This window comes from Neopelma chrysocephalum, unplaced genomic scaffold (genome assembly GCF_003984885.1).
Source record: "Neopelma chrysocephalum unplaced genomic scaffold, ASM398488v2 Primary Assembly neopelma1_138, whole genome shotgun sequence".
NCBI lineage: Eukaryota > Metazoa > Chordata > Aves > Passeriformes > Pipridae > Neopelma > Neopelma chrysocephalum.
This window is the reverse complement of record NW_020897800.1, coordinates 3,137,114-3,163,614: the sequence shown is the minus strand read 5'-3', so window position 1 is coordinate 3,163,614 and position 26,501 is coordinate 3,137,114. Positions and strand designations below refer to the sequence as shown.

Sequence of the window (26,501 nt, the reverse complement as noted above, 5' to 3'; positions counted from 1 at the left end):
TGCTGTCCATCCTGCACTATCCTGGATCCCTGTGCTGTCCATCCTGCCCCAGGGCAGGCAGTGCACTGTGTGTCTGTGGGCTGGAGCCATCGGTGCTGGAGCAGGGCCGTGGAGCTGCTGTGCCTGAGCAGAGCCAGGCTGGTGAGGAGCAGAGCTGATTGCTGCTGGCTGGCAGTGGGACCCATTCCCTGCCAACTCCAGGCCTCTCCTTCCCGTGCCAGCAGGTGCTTTGCCGACCCGAGCGCTGCCAAGCTTCCTCCTGCTGTTCTCCCGAGTTCCAACATTTCATCTTTGCTCGTGCTGCTGTTTACAATCCCTCTGCCCTGTCTGTTCAGGGACTCATTTGCTGTTGTCCCGGTGCCAGGGTTTTCCATCCAGGGCGATGGAGCCGGGCTGACACTCGCTGGCTCCACCGCCTGGCCCCGAGCACGGAGCTCAGCCACCCCTAACAGGTCCCCTTGCTTTCCCTCCAAGAACATGATTAGAGGTTTGAGGCTGAGCAGACAGCTGGTACACGCTCTCCCAGGGCAGCCTCTGTGTCTGGGCCTCCGTTGTTTCTGTCCAAATCATGTCTGATTCCTTTCCAAAAGCGTTTCAGTCTGTAAAACCAGACCAGGTGCCTCTGGTCGTACTCGTTCCTGAAATACCAGCTAGGAACAAAAAGCATTTTGGATTGGTCTTAAAATAGGTAGGAAGTTCATTTCAAACTGGGATTTTTTTTTCATCACTTAAAGCATTTGATTCTTCCCTTATGCTTTCTAGATAGAAAAGTGACCTTGCTCAGATCAATCCCTGGTCTTAGACCTGAATTACTGCATCCCCTCTTACTGGAGCTTCAGAATTGCTCTGTGCCCCACTGCAGCCTCTGAAACCTCACCTCTGTACACATTCTTTGCACCTTGACCCCTCGGGTGTTTTACATAGAGTAAAACTCCCAGCAGGTCAGATGGGAGGATTTGCTGCAGTGTGCTTTCCCATTCCACTCAATTAATTTGCCAAAACAGTAGAAAAAAAAAGCAAAATAGACCTTACCAGCCAAGCCTGGTGGAAGCGTTTAAAAGCTCTGGTGTTCTCTGAGCTTTGGTTTTGTCTGCATCTGTGATGTTCCTGCATCCCTGTTCACTGCCAAGCCAAGTGCTTTGTCCTCCAGACTGTCCTTCATCCAAACAGCATGAGCAGTGCCCCTGGCACCAGGGCTGCTGCAGGGCTCCTGATGCTGCCAAGGAGCCAGGCCTTGATTTTTGGAGGGGAGATCTGCCAACCTTCTGTGCCGGGGCCTTTGCAAACTTCCCCGGCGCATCTGTTTTATTTCTGCTCGTGGGTTGCACTGAATAGTCCTTTTGTGTGCTCTGTCTGACGACTCAAACTGGCTCTGAAGAAGCCAGAGATAAATATGACAGCTCCTGTTATGGAGTATCCCCTGGACACTGTGGCCTGACCTGTACCCAGTGTGTGTCAGTAATGATGTTTATATTGCTGTGTCAACTGCAGTTCTTATCGTGTAACCAGAGATGGACCAAATGAACGTGGAAAGCTTTTCTGTACCTCTGCTGCTGGGGTCAGCTGCAGGGACACAGATGGGACAAGCACTCTGCCACGGAGCTGTTTACCCCAGTGAATGCCATGATGTTCCCTGATTCATTTGAGGGGAAAATAATGGTGTGTGAATTGCCAGGGGAGCAGCACGAGGGTGGGCTGACGAGCGCTGCCGCGGGTTGGCGGCGGCCGCGTCTTTGCACCTCCAAGCAGCAGGTCTTTGATGCCTGAAAAAGGGTTCCCATCAGTCAGTCTTATCTCCAGAGCGCGGATATTTTGGAAAACGGGACCCATTTCGTTTGCACAGGCAGCAGAAGGGAGTGTTTATGCCCCCAGGACTCGCAGTTCAGTTGCTGGAGTGTCACCCCGTGAGAGGCACTGGGAGCCCGGCTCTGCCCGCGCTGGCTCTGGACAGTGTTTGACTAGACTGCTTTTATCTCTCCAGTCTGTCTGTGGGAGTTGAATCTCTGTGCAGAGACTGCATTGCTTGGCATCTAATCTGCACTGGTTGACTCAGTCAGGCTCAGAAGGCAAGGGGGGGAGGGAGATAAGTAGGAGGGAGAAAGGTGGGAGTGGAAAAGAACATATTTGAGGGGACAGCAGGAAGCCTGGGCTCACTCGCATCTTGGGAATTGCTCAGGACGTGACCAAGTGAGTGTTTCCTGATCCCCTTTTTCATTTTTTCCCTCCTTTTTTCCCTCCTCCCCCCACTGAAGACCAGGAAGAAAGGCTGCCTAGCAGGGCACAGCTGGGAGAATCCCAGCAGGGTGATGCCTTTAACAAATGTCACTAGAAAGCCAAGTGTCCCAGCTGGGTGGAACCTGGATCCACCAAGATACCTCAGCTGCAAAGATTTCCTTTATATTCTTTCCTGTGGTACCTGGATTTCCACTGACCATCACCTGTGCAATCCAATCCCTGCCTACACCTTGAGAGGAGCTCTCTGCATGGAGGATATTTTCATTTGCTTGCTGTGTGCTTTTTCTGCGGAAAAATGAATCCAAATGGAGACTAAATGAGGTTCCTCAGTGAAGGAAAGAAAGCAAGGGAGATTTCTAACGGATAAAAGACATTATTGCTTTTGGATAAGAGGGATGGGAGTTGTTATTTGAGAGGAGAGGTGGAGCAGGACAGGAAGGAGAGGTTTACAGCTGTGTGTCCTTTCAAGTACTTCAGGACAGTCCAACATAAAAGTTGCCATGTGAACATCAGACGCTGCTGTCTATTAAAGTTGGGGACCTGCTCCCACTTTTAAAGATCAATAATCCCACATTCTCTCTACAGTCAGAGCTGGGATCACAGGATGCTCCTGGCACGTTCCATGTACTTCAGGGATTGATGATGTCTCTTCTTTGTCTGCCCTAATTAAATCCATAAATGGCCTTTGTAGTCACCTGTGTAGCAGGTGACAAGTTGAGCTGCTTGAGGTCACTGGAGAGGGCACCCTGGCAGCCTTTGAAAAAGAAAAGGGTTTTGATCCAGAATAGTCATGGTGTCCCAGTTTCCTGGTCCCTTGGGCCAGCTTGTTCCTAGAACAGGGCTCTGAAAGCAGAGAGAAAAGAATTGTCTTCTCCCAGGGATGATCTAAGAAATCTGGTACTTCTGTTGTCTCAGAGCTTTGCTGTTTACTCCAGCTGCCACCTGTTTTGTTTCTTCAGTGCCTCTCATTAACATATTAGTAATGCCATGACAATTAGGTGAGCAGATCATGGGTGAGTTATGATTTCTAGTTGTCCTGAAGCAGCTCTGGGTGCTGAGGCACCGATGGGAGCTGTTGGTGGAGGGTGCTGTGTTTGTCAAGGTGAGAGATCCTTTTCAGGGGAAAGAAATTTTTGATTTAAATCCTCCCAGCTCCTGTGGTGGTTTGAAATCCAGAGCAGCTCCAAAAGGATCCAAATTTCACATGCAATACGTGTTTCCCATCAACCCAGCCTGAGCCTGAGAGTGACACAGCCTCATTCTCAGGGATGAAAACAAATGCAAATCCATGTGCTCTGGTTTGTTCTGTTGGATTAGCCCATTTTTTTCCCCCCCAAATTGTTGCAGGGGCATTTGCAGGTGTTTTCTCTGTGGTAGTCCTGGCATGCAGGTGTTTGGAAGAGCAGCAGAGGGAAGGGCACTGCCATTAACAGGTTTTTTTTCCCAAGGATAAAGGTGTGTGTGCAGAAACCTGACCCTTTGGAATACGTGTTCTTCCTTCCCTGGGACCCTCCAAGATGGTTCATCCTTCCTACAACCTTTTACCTTCTCGTAGCACTTGAGGGTTATCAAAATAAAATAAAACAGCACCAGTAGGATGGGCTTTTTAATTTTACTTCATTTTATTTGCTCAGAGGTATAAAAATAGTATCTTTTAACCTGTCAGGGTGCATTTACAACACATCTGAGGTTTGAAAGAGGCTGTCCAAAATGAAACCCAAGAGTAATAAGAGTGTGTTAGCAGAGCCAGTAGGCATTGAATAGTCTCTGTGGTGGTAGAAAAGCCTTAGGCTTCAACTGATTGCTAATTATGTGGCTTTATTCCTTTTTAAGAAAATACCATGCAAGGTTTGTGAAGGAGGTGAAGTGTGTTAATCTGTGGAGAGTTACCAGTTTTGGGGTTGGTGGTTTGTTCTTTTTTTGTTGTTGTTTTTTCCCTCTCCCCCCCCTTTTTTTTTTTTAATTCCCATACCTCAATTTGTTTTTCCAGACTGGGCTCTGGTTTGAAAACGAAGCCACATTCCCAAGTCCTGCCATCCATCTCTTAAGAGTGTCAAGGGCACAAGTTATTCCACCTTAAAAAGAAAAAGGGGGGGGAAGAAAAAAAAAGAAAAAGGGGGGAAAAAAAAGAAAAAGGGGAAAAAAAGAAAAAGGGGGAAAAAAAGAAAAAGAGGGAAAAAAAAAGAAAAAGGGGAATAAAAAGAAAAAGGGGGGGAAAAAAGGGCAAAAAGGGTAAAAAAAAAAGGCAAATCCCACGCTGTGCAGAGAGGGAGAGAGTTACAGCAAGTGGGCCCCCCGCTTTTCTCCGAGGGGGAATGTAAGCAGATCCTTGCAGAAACTGCTTCACTCAGCAGTTTTCAGCTTGTTTTAATTGGCCTGGCCTGAAAGAATTCTGAATGCTGTACCTGTGCCAAGGAAAATGCAAATGTTTCCCCGAGCCCAGGCACTCGCAGGGCCTGTCCCCCCGCTCGGGGAGCAGCAGGGATGGGGTGGGAAGCAGGGGAGGCCTCGGTCTAACCCAGCTCAGGAAACAAAGGGCTTTGGAAAAACGAAGCAGGAGCGAGGCAGAGCAGGGCAAAATGTACCTGCTGGAGCTCCTGCAAACCCAGGGGCTTTCTGTGCTCCTGGCACTGGGCTCCGGGAGCCTTCGCCGCTCTCTTCCTGACTGGTTCGAGCTGTGGAGTTGTTATTTCCTGCAGAAGGTTTTCCCTGTGCTCCCAGGGCAGAGGTGGGGCCATGGATGTGCAGCCCCTGGGTAAAAGGGGTGTTGGGCACCACAGGGTGTCCTTGGAAAACTGGGATTCCAGGCTGATCCCAGGGTGAGCTGGGAGGAACCAGTTTCCGTTTCACTGAATTTGGTTTAACTCACCCTGGGTTGGTTTGTGGTGTGTTTGTAGGTGCTCAGGTCTGGATCCTCCCCGTGTATCCTCATATCCCATTTTTAGGCAGTTCATTCCCTGGAGATGCTGGCCCTGCACAGAACTGTCCTTCATGAAATCATGGAATGGTTTGGGTTGGAAGGGACCTTAAAGATCATCTTGTTCCAAGCCCCTGCCATGGGGAGGGACACCTTCCACTAGCCCAGGTTGCTCCAACCTGGCCTTCCAGGGATGGGGCAGCCACAGCTTCTCTGGGCAACCTGTGCCATCCCAAAACTCTCTTTTTTTGTGTGTGTGTGCATCTCCCTGAAGTAGCTACAGGAACACAAAAAAACCCCCAACAAACACCAACCCAAACTAAAACAACAACAACTTTGAAACTCCTGATTCTCCCGTGTTTCCTGTGTGTTTATATTCCCCACGTGGGCCTGGGTACCAACATTCCTCGTGCACTGAAGTTCCCCACGTGCTGGGCATCCCTCAGTGTGACCATTCCAAGTGCAGATAACTCCACAATTGCAAATTATAACCCCACAAAAGCATGTTCTTAGGCATCCTCCTCCTAAAGGACACATCCTAAAGTCCTGGAAAGAAAGAATAAGAAAAATTACCTGGCTCAGCTTATTTTTCTGCCTCGTGTCAAATTACAGCCCAGCTGTGAATTGGGAGAAGAATTAATTTTCAATAACTGGTTGATCAATTCTTTTCTGTCTTTGTAACTCCCTATGCAGTAATGAATATGCATTCTCTGCATTTTCCAGATAAATATCCAGCATCTTAGGGTATTTAAAATTAGATCTGTATACATTTACCGAGCAATGATTATTCTGAATTTCATCCGAGGCAATTAAAAAAGCATCGTGATGACATTTAAGGTGATATTTTTCTCCCCTATGTTAAATAATTATAAATAATAATAATGATTAAACAAATTATTCTGTTCCTCCCAGTCTGGATCAACCTTTAGGTTAATAATCTAAATCATTAAAATTCATCTGTCTCTCACAGGATTGAGTAGTTTAAAAAAAAAAATCGGAGGAACCTTTCTGCATAAGGGTGATTGATAATTACCAAAGCAAAGATGTTTTGTGGGTGAAAAAAATGTAAAGGCTCAGCAGACTGATTGGGTTAGATACTGGTCAGGTTGAGGCACAGTTTTATCAACTGTTTGTAGGATGATGCAGAGGTCAAGTCCAAGCCTGGTTTTTACTGGGCTGGCTCTCAGGACTTTGTGGGTCACAGCTACAGACTCACTGTGTGACCTTGGGTCACTGATGGTCATTTTTTCAGATTATTATTTAATTACAGTAGGAGTTAGGCCCTTATATATATTTATATATAATTTTTATTTGTTTTTCTGCCTCTGTGAATGAGATTTCTCTTGACTAAGTTCAGCCATCTAAAACCCAACTCTCTAGGCCAAGGTGGTGTCTGTCATTTCTCTCTTGTTTGAGGTTGGTGGATTTACCCCCAGAGCTGCTTGTATCTCTTTATTTATGATCTAAAGCACCCAAACAATTAGTTGAGAGTGGAAACCCAACTTTTAGAGGGTGACAGCTAAAAGATGAATAGGATTCAATTTGTCTCTCAGCCTCTTTTCCCATGGACTTTGCAATGATAATGTGGAAAAAACCCCAAATCCTGTTTAGCTTCCAGAGCAATCCAGGGTGACCACCTGAAAGGTATTTGGGCTCTTTTGGGCTTTACACCTTCCTGGATAATTAGAGACTTGCCTGGCCACAAGATGCCAAGGAAGAATGGATTTCCAATGTGGGAAGGAAGGACGAGGCTTTCCCTGTGGGCTCTATTGGATTGTGAATTGCTCCACCTATTTGCAGAGTTTCTCAGAAGTAATCTGTGTTCATCCATCTTCCCCCCTCCCTCTGGGCTATTAAATCTCTCCCCACACTGCTCCAACCAAGCCTTCATGTTGTCTTTATAAATTGCCAAATTGCCTTTTTTTGTTTGTTTATTGAATGTGACTGTGGTTTGCAGGAAAACGCCCCCTGCAAAGGAATTGGGACCAAGTGGATTCCCTGTATCCAGAAAATAGATTAAGGGTATAGAATAGGGATATATGAACACCCCCTTCAAAGGAATTGAGACCAATAGATTCCCTTTATCCAGAAAATAGACTAAGGACATGGAATGAGGACATATAAACAGCCCCTTTGAAGGAATTGGGACCAAATAGGTTCCCCATATACAGAATATATATTAAGGATATAAAAACAACCCTTTCCAAGGAATGGGGACCAAATCCATTGCCTATATACAGAATACAGACTAAGGATGTGGAATAAGGATATATAAACACCCCCTTCAAAGGAATTGGCACCAATGGGTTCCCTATATCCAGAATATAGATTAAGAACATAGAATAGGGATATATGAACAACCCCTTCGAAGGAATTGGGACCAAATAGGTTCCCTATATACAGAATATAGATTAAGGATATATAAACAACCCTTTACAAGGAATGGGGACTAAATACATTGCCTATATACAGAATATGGACTAAGAATGTGGAACAGGGATATATAAATACCCCCCTTCAAAGGAATTGGTACCAATAGATTCCCTTTATCCAGAATATAGACTAAGGATATGGAATAAGGACATATAAACAGCCCCTTTGAAGGAATTGGGACAAAATACATTTCTTATATACAGAATATAGGCTAAGGATATATAAGCAACCCTTTCCAAGGAATGGGGACCAAATCCATTGCCTATATACAGAATATAGATTAAGAATATAGAATAGGGATATATGAACACCCCCTTCGAAGGAATTGGCACCAATGGATTCCCCATATACAGAATATGGACTAAAGATATAGAATAAGGATATATGAGCACCCCCTTCCTAGGAATTGGGACCAAGTAGATTTCCTATATACAGAATACAGACTAAGGATATAGAACAAGGATATAGAGAATATAAACCAGACCCCTTTAAAATGTGGAGCTGTGGGTTTACATCTGACTTCACGGAACACTCTGTGTCTCACAACAGGCTCTGCCTACTGATAACTCCCCTCTGTCTCTCTCTCTCTTTTCCTTTTTTCCCCCCTTTTAAACACATTTTTGTATTCTCATCTTACATCTCCTCCCACTTCCCCTGCCTGCCCTGTCTCCTGGTCATCCCGGGTGTCCCTTGCTGCTATTCCAGCTCCCCCTGGAAATCCACGGAGCCGCCCCATTCCAGCCCCAGCCTCCAGCCCCTGCTGCTGCAGCCGGGCTGAGGTTCCCTTGAGAACAGCCTTGCTCAGGAAATGTAGCTATTTCCGCTCTGGCTGCAGCCAGGAAATGAGGAGGAGGCAGCAGGGAAGAGATTTTTTTTTTTTTGAATTTGACAGGATTTTTTTTCTTTTGCTTTGGAGCAAGGAATGCTCAGCCTGGCTGGTCCTGGTTTGTTGAAACCTAAGGGGGTGGTGTCTGATTTTGGGGTTGTGTTAGACCCAGGCTGAGGTCAAGATTTGGGATTTGAAAGGTGGGAGTGAATGATCCAAAGATTTGAAGCCAAAATAGCAAATATGACCTCATAAAGGGTCTCTGCTTTCTGTTGCTGACGTGCTCATTGGCTTGTTTGATTTTAGGTTGCTTGGGGTTTTTTTGGTTGGTTTCTGTTTGGTTGTTTACTTTGCCAGAAAATTAAATAATTTGAATTAAAATTAAATCATTCTAATTCTCTTCAGAATCCAGAGAAATTCCCATGTAGAAATTCCCATCCTCTTCCCCTGCAATGAAAAGGGTTTCAGCTCCCACCCTCTGATATTGGCCCACTTTTACTGAATTTTAAATAGATTTTCTTCCAATTAATCTCATGGGATTGTAAAGCAGTCAAGGGTGCTTTAGCTTTAATGGAAGATGTGTGGCTAATCCCCCAGATTGTTTTAAAAATCTCATTCTTATTAGTGGGAATATCCTGTAAATTCCTACTACAAGTAGTGCTTAAAACACTAAAAGTAAGTATTTCCAATGAAAACAGAAACCAGTAATGGTAATAATATAGTGGCATTTTAGAAATATGTTGTTTTTAGAGTTAAACAGAAGATAATTTTTTCAAAGCATTTCAAATTTGGCTATTTTAAGAAACAGACCCATACTTTGAAATTCTCTGGTGGAAGGTTTTCCTCTACCTGTCCCTCTCATCCTTCAGAAAAAAAAACACAACATTTGAATAGGATTTGCCACTTCATCAAAATATTGACTGTTTAAAAAACGTGATATGTATTCACTACAGATGGATTTAAAGGTTTCTGCATCAATATTGGATTTTTCTTTAATACGTGAAAACATAATAGTAAAGCTGTAGTCAAAGCTATAAAGGAGTAAATCCTACTTATAACAGTGGAGTTATTCAGTCAAAGCCCAAAAGTTATTTCTAATGAGTTCAGGAATTTTTGAATGCACAGTTTTACAGGATTTAAAGTATATGTATATATAATATATATGCAAATATGTATCATGTATATGCAGATATGTTGCCTGTGCAGCCCCTGGTGCCACAGCCGTGGTGTTTAGGGGGTAGAGACGTGTTTGAAACTCCAACATTGGGATCCAAGTGGGATTTGGTGCCTTTTTGTGCTGGGGAGGTGCAGATTCTTGGTGTTTTTCCTGCATCCCAGGGATTTTGCTCCAAATCTGGGATGCTCTGGCATTGCCTGCCATGCTTGTGCTTTCCACAGGTGGTTTGGGCCGGAAGGGACCTTCAAAATCATCTTTGAGCAGCAGGTCCATGTTTAGGTTGGCAAAACAAGTCGGGTGTCCTCAGAGAGCAGCAAAGCCTGCGGGCTGTGGGTCTGGAACAGACAAAAAGGAGGGAGAAAAGAGGGAGGGGAGTGACTTGGAGTCATCCAGAAGAAAAAACAGGCAATGTTCTGATCTGTGGTGCAAATCCCTCAGCACCCAGTGCCTCCCAAGCCTCGTCCCAGCTCCGTGTGTGATTGTCCCCCTGGGTTCAGTTGTGGCTAAGGAAACACAAATATTGTTCCTTGCACGTGGAGAGTTGCTCATGGACTAATCAGCTGAAGAGCAGCCACATCCATCTCAGCCCTATTAACTTCATCACACAATTCATCACTGAAGTGGGAGACTGGAGGCTCAATTAGGCACTTGTGATTTTGGCTGGTGCCTGCACGAGAGTCGTCCCGTCGTAGGGTTTTGTTTGGTTTTGGTTTTATATAGTAAAGCACAAATAACATTTGCTCATGAGACAGAGCAGGGACAGGCTGCCAGAAATAGAGGCTTCTGACAATTATACAGGATGTTGCTGTGGTGTTATCATATGATTCATCCACTATGAGTATGAACAATTGTTAACCTCAAGACACTCTCACTTTCACGCCCTCTGACACACATACCACTGAGGACAAATATCCTCGAGATGAGTAAAACATTAGCACTGGGGGTTTTTAACTCCTAAAGGTCACTTTGTCTCGGGTTCATATGTTAAGTTTTAAGTTTCCTGTCCAGGCCTTGAGCGTGGGGAGTATCAGGAGGATTTTCTGTGAGCAACATGACGTGCTTGCTTTAGTGAATCCTTTCTTGGATGCTGATCACAGTAATGGCTGTGGACAGAGACCCAAGGCCCATGGTGGAAACCACTGAAATCCATTACAAAGAGAGTAAATTTGGCCCAGATGTTCTGATACAACTGAGCTGAACGCAGGAGGGAGTTATAGTGAGGAATGGATCCAGTAAAACTGGAAGAAACATGCCCAGAGGTTTTAAGGCACTTGCAAGAGCACAGTTCTTGTGAAAGAAACTTCTGTGCAGGCTTTGCTTGGCAGGAATAAATTGGTAGAGCAACAGCAGCTTGGATCAGGTGGGCTTTGAGCCTTGTAGTGTCAAATTTGCACATCCTGAACGTCCCCTACCATGGAGAACAGCTGGATAATGGATGAGCTTCTGTGCAACCCCTTTTGTGATCCTGTGTTCCACCACAAGCGGTTGAGGGCCACCACTGGGTGTGCATTTTGCAATTCTATCTGTTGAATTGAATTTAATTTGCTTCTGGGCCCCCCTCCCCTTCCCTTTCAGGGCTGGACTCGGGCACTTGCTGTTGGTCACCCATCCAACCTGTGGCGGCTCTTTTTGCCTTGCGAGCTCGCAGCACTAGATGGCAGTGTAATGGCAAAAAACCTGCCCTGCCGGGGAGGAAAAGTCAAATTTCACCTCCGAAAAAAACGGGCGGATGAAATTTAAAATTTGAACGAGAACCAACCAGACCTTCAAAACGCCTCTTCGGCCTCCCTAAATTCCCGTAACACTCTCTGCAAAGAACTAGGACAAGGTCTTCACTGATGACCCAATGGCACAGGAGCGACGCCAATTTATGCCACCCACAGTTTTGGCCCACAGAGCATCCCAGTATCACAGCCATGCTTGTATATGATATTAGGTCAGGATATTTGGGCGAGGTTTAAAATGCAGAAACAGCAAAAACAAACAAACATGATATTTTCCTTCAAAACTGAGCTCTCCTCCCTCTCAGTTTTCGCTTGCGCTTCCTCGCGGGATCATGTTTTGAGTTCCTTTTGCAGCCCCAGACTTTTGTGGTGCAATAAATTAAGCTACGGGTCATCTCATTCCAGATGTTTTGAAATAAAAAGGCTCTGCGGCGTCTGTGGGCCCAGAGGGGGGTTGGAGTGGTGCACAGGTTTGGGTTTCTGCAGGGAGAATTCCATCCTATGGAATCGAAGCACACGGGGTACGTGTGTTCATGTATGTTTTCTTAGGTCTGGACTGGTGCCCTCATTTATGACCAAGGCTTTAAAAAGGAGGAAAATGTCACAGTATAGAAAAAATAAACAGGGTAAAAATAAATGGCAGCAAGACAGTCTTCACCACTCTAAACATGGTCCTTTTTGGACGTCACCAAGACAGCTGTTGGCCGAGAGTGAGATCTGAAGGTCTTTGTTAGGAAACGTTATTGCTGAGATTTTCACTGTTTGGATTTCCTGTTTTCCTCACTTCTGAACCCTTTAACTTTTGTAATCTAAGCAGGGTCAGGTCTGGTCATCCGTGGGGAAACAGCCTGACTGTGAACAACAAGGCTTGTGCTGCGAGAGCAGCGCTGGGCAGGCGGGAGGGGAACTGGGCAGGCTGGGGAGGTGCTGGAGGCAGCCAGGACCCTCAGCAGGGTCTGCCCTGACCTCCTGGGCAATGCTGGTCAAAGGACTTCCCTGTCTGAACTGCATCTGTCTAGATAAAAAATAATCTAGCCTTGATTTGGAGACATTGAGTGATGGAAACCCACCCACTGGCCTTCAGAAGCGCTTCCAGGGGCTGATAAAAATGAGTGTCTTGCTTTTGGTCAAAAGCTGTTTAATTTCCTTGTCATTGTATGTGGTTATACTTCTCTCTGTAGGCAGAAAAGTCTCCCAGGAGAATTTTTGTAGAAGTCTTTGATGCCTAGATATGCTATGCTCCAAAAGATGCTCCAAGAGCCATCATCTTTCAGATAAGATGGGAAAGTCAAGTTGGAACCATTTGATCTCTCTCAAAAAACATACTTTTTAAAAGAATCTGTCAAAATCCATTCTGGGTTGACTATCCAGAAACTCCCCATTCAGCATCAGTGTCATAAATGCTTTTAGCAGTCCTGGTCTGGAGTGGGGATCTCCCTGCATGGGCCTTTGTGTGAATATTGGGATTCTTTTCCCAATAATTTTCATCCTAGAAGGGATGAAATGAAAGCAGTGTAAAGGTGCATGAATGGAAATAGAGAGAGAGAGAGGTTGAAAAGTCCCACCCCCTTTTTGGCAAGTCATGTAACTACACCAGCATAGCTGAAGGGATTATAATCCCATTGTGGAAGGTGCTGTTAATGTTGTTGTGTAATATTATTTGTCACTGTGTGGTATTTAAGAGTTACTCCAAAGTGATTAAGACTGTACAAGGTGGCTGTGTAGCAGGTGAGCCTGGGAGTAAATCAGTGCTGTCTGTCACGGTGTGCTGAGCTCATTTTTCACTCTCCACATGCTTTTGGTGTAAAATAAAATTAGTTCTGTCACTCCATCCCTGGAGTATGACCAGGAATTCTGCTCAGCACCATCTCTGCCAGCATCCCTCTTTTCCTTTCCACCATTCAGCTTCTTACTCCAAACACTGATTTTGACCAGGGAATAGGTTGGATCTGCTCTGCAAGGCAACCTTCACCAGGCTAAAATGTTTCCTTCCCTCCCTAATTATTCATGGCTTTTCTCAGGGTTATCGTGGCACAGCTCTTGTGTGTGTTGTTGATTCTTTGGTGACAGTGAAATCTTTCCAGCTGCAACTGTAATTAAGTCCAACTCTTTGGAAGGACAGCTGGGAAGACTTTTACAGGGTTGGATTTATCCCAGAACCTCCACCAAATGTCTTGGTTTTCACCTTCAGGTTCACAGGAATAAGTGATGCCATGCAGGTGTGTTTAGGGCTTCCCTTCTCATTTATGGTGCTGCCTTGAAGGAAGGCAGAGAAATCACATGGGTTGTAAGAGGAGAATTGTAAGAGGAGAATTGGGTTCTTGGGTTGCTGGATGGAGAGTATGGAGCTCCAGTCAGGTTGTCAGGTCTCTGAAGGTGCCAGGGTGAACTGAACTACGATGTGGAGCAAGAGGACAGTGCCTGGGACAGCAGGAACTCCTCCAGAGCAGGTGGAACTGGGCAGCAGCTCCAGCTCTCCCACTCGCTGACCTCCCAGCAGCGTTTGCTGCCGCAGGAACTTGTGATTTACAAGGACAACGGGCCAGCAGGAAATTCCGACCTCCGCCCCCCGGAGAAAGGAGGAAGCGGGAGAAGCTCCGTGATTCAGAGCCCGGCTGAGTCACGGCAGACGCGGTCCCGGGGTGATGCTCCGGTCCCACCAGACCCTCCCCAGCTCAGCATCCCCTGCCCCGCTGCGGGAATTAACTCGCCCCGCAGTTATTTGAGGGGGGAAACGAGCAGCAAAAAGACCCGATTTGGTTAAAGCCATCCTTTAATACGCGAATAAACAACTTATGGCAGGTGCCTGGCAGCCCGTGATAATTAACGGAGTATTTATTGGGATCAGAAAAATACACTTAGTTGAGCAAGTCTCATCTGTCTTCGGCTCACCGCAGACTCGGGGTCATTTGCTGTCTGGCTGCAGATAATAAATCAAAGGGCTGAAGAAACTGCAGGAGAGAGGGCATGAACTGCCCGAACATTCAGCTGATTGTCGCAAGCCCCGGCCCAGCCAGAGGGAAACTTTCCCAGCACATTTTCACTTATCTGCGAGCCAGTTATTCCCTGTGGGCAGCTGAGTTGTCTGAGTAAATAGAGGTCACTTTACCTTGACTAAACAATGACTTTGCTATAGTCGGTGCCAGCTTTGTAGCAGTCACAGAATGTACTTTAAAGGCTCGCTGGGGGCAGGCTGGCAGGGCGAGCGAACCAGCCAGTCTGGTCTACTTTGGGCAGGATTTAGGATGCTTAGTTGGATGATGCCGTGGTCGGATCAGCTGATCCCGTGCTTTGAGCGGGGATATAGTATGCAAACGACAGACGTGTCTAAGGAGGAAGCAGCCAGGAGCTGGGGGAGTGGAGAAGGGATGACTTTCCTCTGATGTCAAAAATCCCATCATTCAGTGCTCGCAGTGAAAAAGGCGAGAGGAGAAGAATGTGGAGACAGAGAGAGAGAGAGAGAGGGAGAAGAAATGAAGGGAAAGGACATGCTCATTTTTCTCCCGAATTCTGTAGGCTAACACTGCCCACCCCGATAGGATGGAGAAATAAGCCTGATCCTGAGTGCCAAGTTCTGCACAGCCTTCCAAGCCCCAGGGATTGTTCCCAAGCCCATCCCGATCTGGACTTGGTTAGTACTGTCTTGATATGAATAATCAGGTAGATAAAGATTGTCAAGAAACTTGCAGCAGTTTCCACAGGGCTCTCTTCGGCTTATCTTTTATTTCTGGCAGTTTTAATTTGCTGATCATTGTCTGTGTTTGTGCGAGGCTTTAGATAACCCAGCTCTCCCAGGATTTCTGCAGTGTTGGAATACAGGACCAGAGCTGGATGTAAGTGAATTAGCTGCCTGGAGCTCTGTCCAGGTTCCTAATTCTTCCTTTCCGAGGGGCTGATTTTTCAAAAGGTGCCAGATTTTGTCCTTCGTGCATTTTGCTGTGTGCCGTTGCCTGTAATTAGTTTCTCAACTGAAAAAGCTTTCTCAAAAAAAAAAAAAAAGGGGAAAAAAAAAAAAAAAAAAAAAGCCAAAAAACAACCCCCCACATTTTTGGCAATGGGTTGTTTTTCTAAGCAATTAATTAAGCGCTGATTTTAAAAGAATTTGAATGAATCCTTCCACTCTGTGTCAAGCATGGATTTGGTATTAATCACTTCACTACTTGCTGACTGAATAAGGGCTGAAAAAGATGCAGAGAGTAAAAATTTCCCCAGGAAATGAATCAGACAAGGAACCTATGCCTCATCTCGCCTCCTACAAATGAAGAAAGAGAGGATTTTGTCAATGGTGGGTCAGTTTACAAACGTGTCCTTTGCAGGGTGAGTCATAGTAGTGATACATTTCACAGCAATGCAACCACAGATGCAGTTTAAATCCAGGACTGAATGCCAGCTAAAGATAAATAGAAATGAATCCTCGTGCCCATAATAGTAATGAGAATGAAAATGCAACCTGTCAGATCTGCTGGTGTGGCAGCCAGCTCTGGCTGCTTTTTCAACCAGTGTCGAAATTCTTGCTGGCTTTAACGGGAGGAGAATAATCCCTGGGGGACGTGGGCTTGTGATTCCCATTTGCTGATAAGCGAGGAAGAGAGGTGGATTTTTTGGCAGGTGGTGCTGTGGGCACCTCCAGGACAGTGTCCAGCCAAATGAGGATGCTCCCAGGTTGGCATCCCCTGTTTGTGATAAAGGAATCAGGAGCAGGTGGGAAGCAGTGGAATTGGCTGCAGTGTGTTACTACTTTTGAGATTTCCAAAATGCTGGACAAATATTTATATTTTTTTCCCCTCAAAGCAGCAGCCTTTGTTAGTGTTAGAGCTGTTAAAAGATGTGTAAAAACTGTTGTTGTGAAACTACTGTCAAGATTTGTTGTTGTTGTTGTTTGGGTTGTGGGCGAGATAATGAGATTTAGCAGAAAATCTGAGTTGAAATACAAAAAATTTAATAGTTTTCGCTGGTGCCACTTTTCCCAGTGTTTCCTGAGACTAACCCTTGTTAAGTGTGTTGAGTCCTTGTGGTTTTGTTTTTCCTCAGTGGGTTTTCTGCAGCCATCTCTAACTTGCCAGGCTGTAAAAGTCAAGAGGGCAGACATGGATCAAACATTTGATGGGTCCACCAAAGCCAGTGGTGTGATCACAACTTATTGCTGGCCAAGATCCATCCACTGGTGTCCTGAAGTGGGATAAGATGAATAGCTGGGAACCTGCAGGTCTTTTTTTTTTCAAGGTAATGGTCATTTTAAAGGAAGGATCTTTATATTAAACAAGTTCATAGGCACGGATTGAATTTATGTTCATTTATTAGTGCGGTTTTTCAGTCTTTGGGCTCAAAGACAGTTTGCAAATATCAGCATGTTTTTAGAGTGATAACCCAAAAGGTTGGAAAAGGGGTGGAGAATGGCAGACCTGGAGTCAGATTTAAATTTATCAAGTCCCTGGCCAGGGCATTACCATAAAATCAGTCCTCTTCCCTTTAGGGTTAAATGTTTCCTCTTGGAAGAAGAGCCAGAGGCTCTTGATTATCCATGTAAAACAGGCCAGGGCTTTGATTTGTGAGGTTTTGTCTGCCATACTTTTAAATGGATGAGGCCGAATTTAAGTTCCAAAAGAAAATCTGAATTTGATGGTTGAGACAGAGCCCCACTTTCCACCCTTATCCCGAGGCTCCCTTCCCCACCCTTTCCCCTTTCCCTCCTCCTCGGAAAACGAAACCTCCTCGTGCTTTGAAGGCAGGGAGAGCACATTTGGGGATCAGAGTGGAACAATTAACCCAACGAGCTGGGCACTTCAAGGAGAGAAAGCTGAGCTGCAGTAGCTCTGCTTTGACAGGTCTTTGGAGGATTTCAAGGAAGTTACACCCACTTCATTCATGATAATCGGCTGTTTAACGCCGAGCAGCCTCGGTGTTATGAATGAAGAGGGAGCGTGTTTTGGCTTGCAGAACGACTCACAAATCTAAAGGCTTCAAATAACCAGAAAAAAAAATAACAGAAAAAAAAAAAAAAAAGAGAAAAAAAATCTGACTTGGTTCTTGAAGTGAAAATAATGAGTGCAAGATTCAGGGGGAAAAAAAAAACAAACAACACAAAATCACCCGACGTCTAAAAACGCGTCTTCTTTTTCTTCAGAGAGCCAGGGGTGTTTTACATCCCTTTGCTGGTGATTTGTGAGCCCTCATGGCTGGGCTTGTTGGGGGTAAAAAATGCAGCCTCTGAATGTACTTGGATGCAGCTGAGACCACGTGTTGGTGGCTTTTGTGCCCTCGGTCAGAACGTGCTGAATTGTTGGGTTTCGTGTTGTTTTGGTGGCAGAAAGGCCTGGGGAAGGATTGGGTTTTCCTTTGGGTGGGTTGCAGGGGCTCTCTGAGAAGCTGTGGGGCTCTGTGCTGTGCCTGAAGAGACTCATTGATTAGAAATACATTGATTTGTGGGTATTGAACCTGGCTTTGTGGAACACATTGATTTCTGGAGCTGCCCTGTGTCAGGTGCCTCCATCCCTTCTGCCAGCACTGGGTTTAGAGACTCCAGAGAGCCTTGGGTGATAGGAGGACTCCTGGGAGGCTAATTCTGGTTAGAATGTATTGAATTAAAGGCAGGAGCAAAGATAGTTCAAGGGAGTCTTTCTACCTTCCCTGGTTCCCAATTAATTTGGCAGTAAAATGGCTTTTTGGAGGAGCAAGGAGCACACCCATCCTCTGCCTCCTTTACCAGGCAGGGATCTGCCTGTGCCTGGGCAGGAAGGAATGCAGTTCCTTTGATCAAATAAACACCCACAGGTGGTTGCAAAACGTTTGTCATGAAACTGAAGCAAATGTTTATTAATTGGAGTTTAGGAAGAAACCTGTGTAATCATTTCCCTTGCTGCCTCTCATCTGGATTTGGGGTAGAAGTGCCAGCTGTAATGGTTTTAATTTTAGCTGTGTTTTACAAAGCATTAATTGGTGCATACATTGAGCATTATGCACGTGTTTGTGGAACTGGCCTCCCCCTGAAAAAGTGAGTTTTACTCAAAGGAAGCCAAAAAAATCAATTGGAGAAAAGGCAACTCCATCTGAGGATCTTTCATCTCTGTTCAGCAGCTCTGGTGGAAGGTGGGAAAACAGTTTTTCTCATCCTTTTCACATGAAAATAATTCCCAGAACAGTGTTCAACTAAAGCCAGGATCTCACTCGTGAGCTTTTACACTTGGTGTGCAAAAGGGCATTTGGGGCAAAAAGGGCTGAAGGCAAAGGTGGATTGGAGGAATTAACACCCTTCTTTCTTCTTTTGCTCCACAGAACCGTGTCTGGGGAAATCAAGAACTGAGCAGATCCTTTTTTAGTCCCACTCATTTTCAGGGTGAGTGAATCCTCTTGTCTCCAGCGCTGCTGTCGTGTCCTGGGCAGCTCCCGAGTGTGACTTCAGGTTCAGAGGGAAATCTCTCTTTTTTTAATCTTTGCACTGATAACACAGCTCTTAATTTAGCAGCAGTGAGGCAGAACATTTGGATTTTGTCATCCATTTCCAAAACTATTGTTGGCTTCTTATTCCTTTGTTTCCACATGCCACCCACCCCCCTACTCGTTTCAGATTTACATTTTGTTGTAGGTGCCAAAAGATAAGTTAATGCCAACTTGATGATTAATTAACTAATACTTTCCTCTGCTGGAAGATGGAAAGCCTTTATCTGAGTAACCTATTAATTATTATTTTATTTATTACTGCATGGGTACATCTGAATGGATTCAAGTTCCGCCCTCCTGAGAAATTTGGGCAGGAATTTATAGCAACAGGATGAGAGGAAGCCAAAGGAACCTTCAACTTGTTAATCAGAAATTATGTCTTAATGTTGGGATCAGGGGACTTGTTTATCCATGTTTTGCAAGCCCCAAGCAATAGCAGAGTCTTGTTGTCAAACCCACGGGTATTATGCAGTTCTGAGGCTTTTCCAAAATGCTCAGAAACGCAAAAGTCGATAAAAATCTTGATTTTTAAGGGGCTGTGAGGATGGCTCAGCTCTTCCTAAGGTGTCTCAGCCTGGTTGCCTGAGCTTAGAGATAAATAGTGGAAAAAGCACAGCTGGGAGACTTCAACCCCCCTGACCTATGTCGGGAAGGTGCCTTGTGGAGAAGTTTCCAGAAGTCTCTGCACTGCAAACAGTGGGACATGTCCTTTCTTTTGGGAACTGGGAACTGGCTGCAGGCACCTCATCTCAAGTTAGTGTCTTTCCAGCAGGATATTTGGAATTCAGGGTGGAATTCAGAGAGCCTCCCACTGAGGGCATCGTTATTCAAAGTGCCATAAATGCATTAAGACGAGAGCAGAGTTGGGAACAGGTTTCATTTAATAATGAAAAAAAGAAAGAAAAAAGGAGGAAACTTGGGTTGAACAATGATGATAAATTTATTGGTGGTGAGCTTGGTTACCTCATTCTCTTGAAATTATGATTAGACAGTAGGAATGAGGTAAGTGCATATTTTATGGCACTTCTGAGGATCTTGCCTATGGGCAGAAATTAATGCTGTGGAAGTGAGAGGTGTTGCACATCCCAGGTAAAATTCCCACCATGAAGATGTGGTAGGAGAGTGCTTAAAGACTCCCAGGAGCTCTGTGCACAAAGGTGAAGGGCTTCACCTCTGGGGGTTTGAAACACTTTGAAACACCCCTATGTGCACAGATATCCCTCATTTTCTCTCCTCTTCTGTGTTCTAAAAGATATAACACGTGTCTAATCGATGTCCCCAAGTGCCATTGCAAGATTAAATATTGAATGCACATATGCAGCACAGTGAATAACACATATGGGTGGAGATAACATGATAATATGGCTTGTGAACCAGTGAATAACGTGTGTGCTCATGGAATAACCATCCCAGCTTTGTTCTGCTCCTGCTGAAATCTGGGCCCAAATGCCTTTTGCTTTGATTAAGCCCTAGGCATGAATATGTTGACACCTGTTAATCTGCTGAATTCACTGGTGCCTAAATTAGAAGTGAACCAAGTTTTCAGAAGTCTTAGAGCTACCCTTGACTTCAGTGGGATTAATCTGTTCCTGGGTGGTGTGAATAATGGGCTATTTTTAGGGGTGGAGGGAGTAAGGGAGATCAGTGGGAGAATCAGAAAGTTAATGGAGAGAAATCTCCATTCCCCCCCATCCAAAAGGAGATTTTTTACCCTCACAAAACGTTTTTCTCGTGCTAAACATAACATATTTGCCTTGAGCTTTCACAAAGCAAAACAGGGCAGGGATAGGGCAAGGGGGAATGGCTTCAAACTGAGAGAGAGTAGGTTTAGATTAGGTGTTAGGGTTAGATTTTAGAATCTATTATAGAATTATAGAATTATAGAATTGTAATTATAGAATCACAGAATATTCTGAGTTGGGAGGGATCCACAAGGATCATCGAGTCCAGCTCTTAAGTGAGTGGCCCATACAGGGATAAAAAACCCACAACCTTGCTGTTATCAGCACTCTAAGCAGGTGAGATTTTAGGAATTAGATTATGTGAAGAAATTCTTCCCTGTGAGGGTGGGGAGGCCCTGGCACAGGTTACCCAGAGAAGCTGTGGCTGCCCCTGGATCCCTGGAAGTGTCCAAGGGCAGGTTGGAGCAACCTGGGCTAGTGAAAGGTGTCCCTGCCCGTGGCAGGGGGTTGGAATGAGATGATCCTTAAGGTCCCTTCCAACCCAAACCATTCCCTGTGATTCTGTGAAAATGCAGAGCTTTAAAGGCTGGGTTTAACCAGGGGAAGGAGGAGAGGGAGGCAGCAGCAGCAGCAGCTTCTTTTCATGGTGTGTCTCAGAGGTTCCTGTGGTCACCTCAGATGTGGGACACCCCGGCTCAGTTACCTCCCTACCTCCAGGAAATTTGAACCCCATCCAGCCTGCAGGAATGTGTGCTGAATTCCAGCCTGCATTAGTGCTGTTCTGCTTTGCATGAATAGCTGAGTATTGACAGAGGCAAGGTCTTGGGGTGGGTATTCACCTCCCTGCCTCCTCCAGTGGTTGTAGGAATGATTTGACTGGTGAATTGTTTTATTTCAGTGACTATTTATAATGAGATTGCAGCTTTGAGGACTGGTTGTGCATTTTAATTGCTGGCTATTTAATGCAGAATATATTGTCCTTGAAGCAGGGATCAGAGCCCAGGTTTCCCCTTTTGCCACAGGCAGCACATCAGGGAGCTGTGCTCTGCACTGAATCCATCTTTTCCACTGAAAATGTGGGAATTCCACTCCAATACGAATTCCATCTTTCTTTCCCCACAACTTTAGCAGGAAGTGTAGTGAGTCAGGACAGCCAGGTGGTTGAAGCACTGACCTGCAAGGTTTGGAGAGCTGGGATGGGTGACACATTCTTCTTTATTTCCTTGGTCTTTTCCCCACTGCTCTGCTGCAGAGATGGAGGGTGGTGGGACCTACTTTCAGGGCTTTGCTTGTAATTTGCCATGATCACTGCATTTTCTGCAGAGGGATGAGCAGGATGTGTGTTCCAGCACACTGGGTAGCCGAGACTTGAGTCTGATATTTTGAGAATTGCTCTCTTGGGCACCTCAGATCCCCAGATTTGTGTAAGGAACCCGAGCCATTTTGTGGAATGAGCCTGAAACCATTGGGGCACATTTATCACAGCGTGAATTTTACCTGCAAGAGTCGTAGCCCCTGTGAAGTTTTCCTGGAGTGGCAGAAATGGTGAGGGCAGTGCACTGACAGCAGCTATTCCCTCCCTTTCAAATCTAAAGGGAATTCCCAGTAGATGCAAAACAGTTTTAGGGGTATCTGTGGAGCAGTTTCCTGATATAGAACAGTTACTGAATGTTTAAAAGTTATACCAGTGGACCAATGTCCAGCTCTAAATTTGGAGGGTATTAAGCTACACCCCTGGGCTGTGTGTCCTGGTGCCTTGGCATAGGGGTGCTTCTCTTGGATTATGGAGCAGCTGGGAAAAGCAGGGAGATTAGAGCTGGTGGAGGTAACAAAAAGCAAATGTCATTTGAGGCTGAAGCTGGAGGGAAGTCCCAGTGATGCTTTGGATGAGCCTGTTTCTGGCCCGGTGCTCTCTGCTCGTGGATGTTCAGGTAACTGTGGAAAGGAGTGAAAATAAAGTGAAGGCTCCACTACACAACAGGGAGGAGACAGGAACGAGGCATCCAGGAAGTTTGGAAGATGATATCCCATAGGTAGAGGGGGTTTATTTGATGTATTCTCCCCCAGAGAGGCTTTTATTTTTTGGAAGGGTCTTTGGCCAGGAGGAAGAGGTGGAGATCATAGCCTTGGGTGCTGCTGAGGTCTGTCCTGGCTCCGTGTGCTTTCCTGGGGATTCACCTCCCTGTCTCTAGGTCTGTGCTCTTTCCAAGGCCCCTATCCTTTCTCCTTAAGCCCATGCTCTTTCCTAGAGATCCATGCTCTTTCTCTAGGCTGTTCTTTTGCTGAGGATCAGCTGAGCATCATTATTAGTCGATTTACAACATCACAGAGCAGAGTTCTACTCAGCAGCAGCTATTGAGGCACACGGCTATTAGCACACTTGGAGCATCTGAGAGAGGCTTGTGGCTGCAAGAGCTGGACAAGACTCACAATTATTAGCATCTTAATAGCATCAGAGAGGAGGTTTCAAGCTGCAGTGGCTTTGGAAGCTCATGATTACGAGCTGTTTGCAGCAGGAGTGAGGCAAAGCTCCTGATGTTTATTATATTGCCCATCGTCTGTGTCCTGACACTGCTCAGTCATGCGTGCTGGGAACAGCTTATCCATGGTGCTCAGGGAACAGGGTGCCAAAATCCTCTTGTGGCCCATCAGCAAGGCTGTCTGAGGACCTCACAAGGCTGTAAAAGGAATGAAACTGTGTCAGTATCCGTGTCTCCTTTTCCTTTCCAAGAAGCAGGGATGGATGTTCACCGTGATTAAATCGTTGGGGCTCTGGAGGAGGTTTTTGTCGCACAAGATGGGCTGTCAGGAGAGATTCCCCAGGGAAGTTCTTCCTCTGAGGTGTTCACATACCTGTGTCCTGGGTCACAAGGGCAGTACCACCCAACAGACCAAGACCTCGATGTTCTTAGCAAGTAGAATGTGGTTTGGGGTTTTTTTATCCCGTTCCTTCCCTGTTCTTGAGGCTGTGAGTGCCACACGTGTGTTTTATACTCCATATTTCTGGTGGAATAGTTTGTCCTGGCTGTGGCTATGAACTATCCATGTGCTGTGGGTGATGCATTAAACTTTGTGCCTCGCTTGTCTTATACAATCACAGGATGGTTTGGGTTGGAAGGGACTTAAAGCTCATCTTGTTCCACGCCTGCCATGGGCAGAGACACCTTCCACTAGCCCAGGTTGCTCCAAGCCCCGTCCAACCTGGCCTTGGACACTTCCAGGGATGGAGAGTTTGTTAGTGAGTTTTCCAGTACCCTTATATGGAGAAAGGTATGAAGAGGATAAGCACCTTTAACACACAAGGGGTCAGGTATGAGTGTGAGACAACAAATGCCTTCACTGATAAAAGTCTCCAGTTCATCTGTCTTTTAAATGTAACACAGATGTCCCGGGTTCCAGCCTATGTCTGAACCACGAGACCAAAGGGAGGAGAGACTATATGTTTATTTGAGCCCCTTGTTGTGTTGCTGGCAGTGTATCCCTAGTTTCCATTCCTATTTTTTGTTCCCTTAGCAATCCATTTGCTGTTGCCCTTTTCTCCCTCGCTCAGCCAGCAATCACCACACTCCAGAACACAATGGATTCCTGTCTGCGGTGAATCCCCTGCTCCATGCTGGCCTCTTTTCTCTGGGATACGTTTCAATGGGAAGAAGAAGAAGGGAAAGTATTCCTTGTTCCTGGTGAAAAACTGCACTGGCAGCCTGGGTTATTTTGTCGGACGTGTGGCTTTAAGTGACGCCTTTGCCATCTGTTCTGTCTGCTAATTATGAATGCAAAACAAACGTAGCCCACAATTGCTTCATTTAGAATAAGGGATATGGCAGTGACCAAAATAGTTTTATTTTGGTGTCAGATGCTCTTTTTATTTCTCCTGTCTCCTCCTAATCTGAAGCAGGTCTGAAGCTCTTCTCCCTCTTCCAGTTTGCAGCAGGGGATGTTGCTGTGACAAACAAGAGCGTCTTCTACGTGTTCATCCTTTTAGGGGACAACCCCACATGAGCAAGGAGAGGGAAAAGACTGCATTTGTTGAATTGTGAGGGCTGGTTTCAGCTGTCATTTATTCAGTTCAATTGTGCTGATCTTAGATGTGCAAGTACCTCAAAGAGAGACACCAGGATATCTCCAGGAACTGTGACAGCAGCGTGTGAACCACTTTCCCAGCCTGTTCCATCCGTGTTTCCTCTTACCAGAGACAAGTTTAGCAGCCAGACTGGAACAGCACGGCGGGAAGGAATGATGCATTCTGCTGTGGCTGCGTCCAGAGCTGGGAAGGTGAATTTTTTTGGGTTTTGGTTGTAAGTGAGCCATCACTGAAGGTGGGTCATCCATCCCCTTCCGTGACTGGGCCATAAGAAGCCCCTCTATTTGCTCATTAGGTGCTTGTCTGCTGTTTAATGCCCCCAAACCTACTTCAAGCAGGGCTGTGGCAAATCCTAGAGGTGTCACTGGCAGCACAGCCACGGGTTGAGGTGACCTAGATTTGGGAAGTGGAGATGAGATCAAACACTCTGTTCTGAGGGGATGTGCAGTTAGAAAAGCTGAAGTGGTGGAACAGTTTCACTCTGAGTGGTGTGAAAGAGGCAGGTGTTTCCCCATCAGTGATCTGTGGGATGTGCTCAGCTGTGACCCCGTTGGTGTCACTTGGCCTTTCTCCACTCTCAGGCTGAAGAGGAGGTGGACAAGTGGCCCTGAGGGTCATGTCCTGCCCCAGTAAGACTGGCTGCTTTCAGATCTATGTCTGCTGCACTTCAACCCTCCTTGCTTTCGTGGTGAGCATGTAGACACGTCTCTTACTCCTCCTTCCTTCCCTCCCCAGCCATCACTCTTCCTATGATAATCCACACATTTCACTTTATTTTCTGTCTGGGTCTGTGTTGAAGGGAAATGGGGTGACAGGGTTTTTATACCCACTAAAAGCAGTGTTTTGGGCAGTAGAAGACCTCCCTCTTTCCTCCTCACAAATCTTCTCCAAGAAGACTCACTGGTTTGTGCTTCAACATTCTCTTTCCAAATTATTTTGGAATTCTGCTTGCTGCTTTACAGTTCTGATTGTTCCATTTTTTTTTTCCCTTTTGAGGTTGTAGAGGGAAGGAGTGGCAAGGGACACACTCTCAGTAAGATATTGAGTCTGGAAAAGTTCTCCTTCCCTGTTTTCAGAGCCCAGCAAACTGTCAGAGCACAGCTGAGGCACAAATATGTGCAGGGTTGTGTCATGTCCAAATGTGAAATGCCCAAATCAGAGATTAAAACCAGCGTGGGCTGTCACCCAACAGACAGGTCCCAAACTTGGGCTTGTCTTTGAACTCTGGGCAGTCAGATCAGGATCCTGCCTTGGGGCTGGATCTGCTTCAAAACGTGTTAGAAATGCTTCAGGATGTTACAATATGAGGGTTAAAGGTTTAGTTGGCGTCCCAGGCCTGAAGGATGATGTTGTGGTTTAAGCATTTGGACTGGAACCAAGAGATGTGAGATAAATTCCAGGCTCGGTTGTGCACTTCCTCTGTGAGCTCCTGAAAATTGCTGCTTCTCCCTGTGCTCCATCCCCTGCCTGGAAAACCTCGTGCTCTGCTCTCACCATTTCAGCACTGAGCTTGCAATACTGAAAGCTCCTCACTGGTGGTGCAAGCAATTTTCTGAGAGTCTTAACTTCAGGGTTAAAATAATGCTTTAGCCCCGTGTGCCCACGAGAGAGAAACCCTTTGAAGTTTGAAAGTAAGGGCACAAAAGCTCAGACAAGTTTGAAGGACATGATGATTAATGCTATTTACTCAGCCTGGTGACAGTGAGGAACAGCCTGGATCAGAGGGACTGAGGGGTAGCAACACCAGGAAATGAAGGTAGGGTACATTTTTCTCTGGGTTTGGTTGGAAGCCCAAGGAATGAATGTCCACCAGCAGTGCTAAAAGGAGGGTGAAGAATCTTATTTTAGTAAGTTCTGATCATTGGAATCCACTTATTTGAAGAAGTTCTTTGCAAAGCACAGTCACAATCTGATGGAGAAGACTGGGGTGAAGGTTTGTCTCCCTGGTACCTGACATGGGCACTTGCCAGCTTCGTGTTAGGAGGGAAG

The 26,501-nt window shown here is 45.8% G+C and overlaps 1 long non-coding RNA gene across 2 annotated transcripts in view; it reads left to right on the top strand.

Moving 5' to 3' along the window:
- The window catches only part of LOC113975341, a 73,778-nt gene that overhangs the window by 13,134 nt on the left and 34,143 nt on the right, over positions 1 to 26,501 (top strand). Inside the window, exon 4 of one of the 2 annotated variants that reach the window (XR_003536809.1) lies at positions 18,585 to 18,645. The exons of the other annotated variant lie outside the window; for it this stretch is intronic. This is a non-coding gene — a long non-coding RNA (uncharacterized LOC113975341). The remainder of the gene's footprint in view (positions 1 to 18,584; positions 18,646 to 26,501) is intronic. 2 annotated transcript variants of the gene reach the window in all.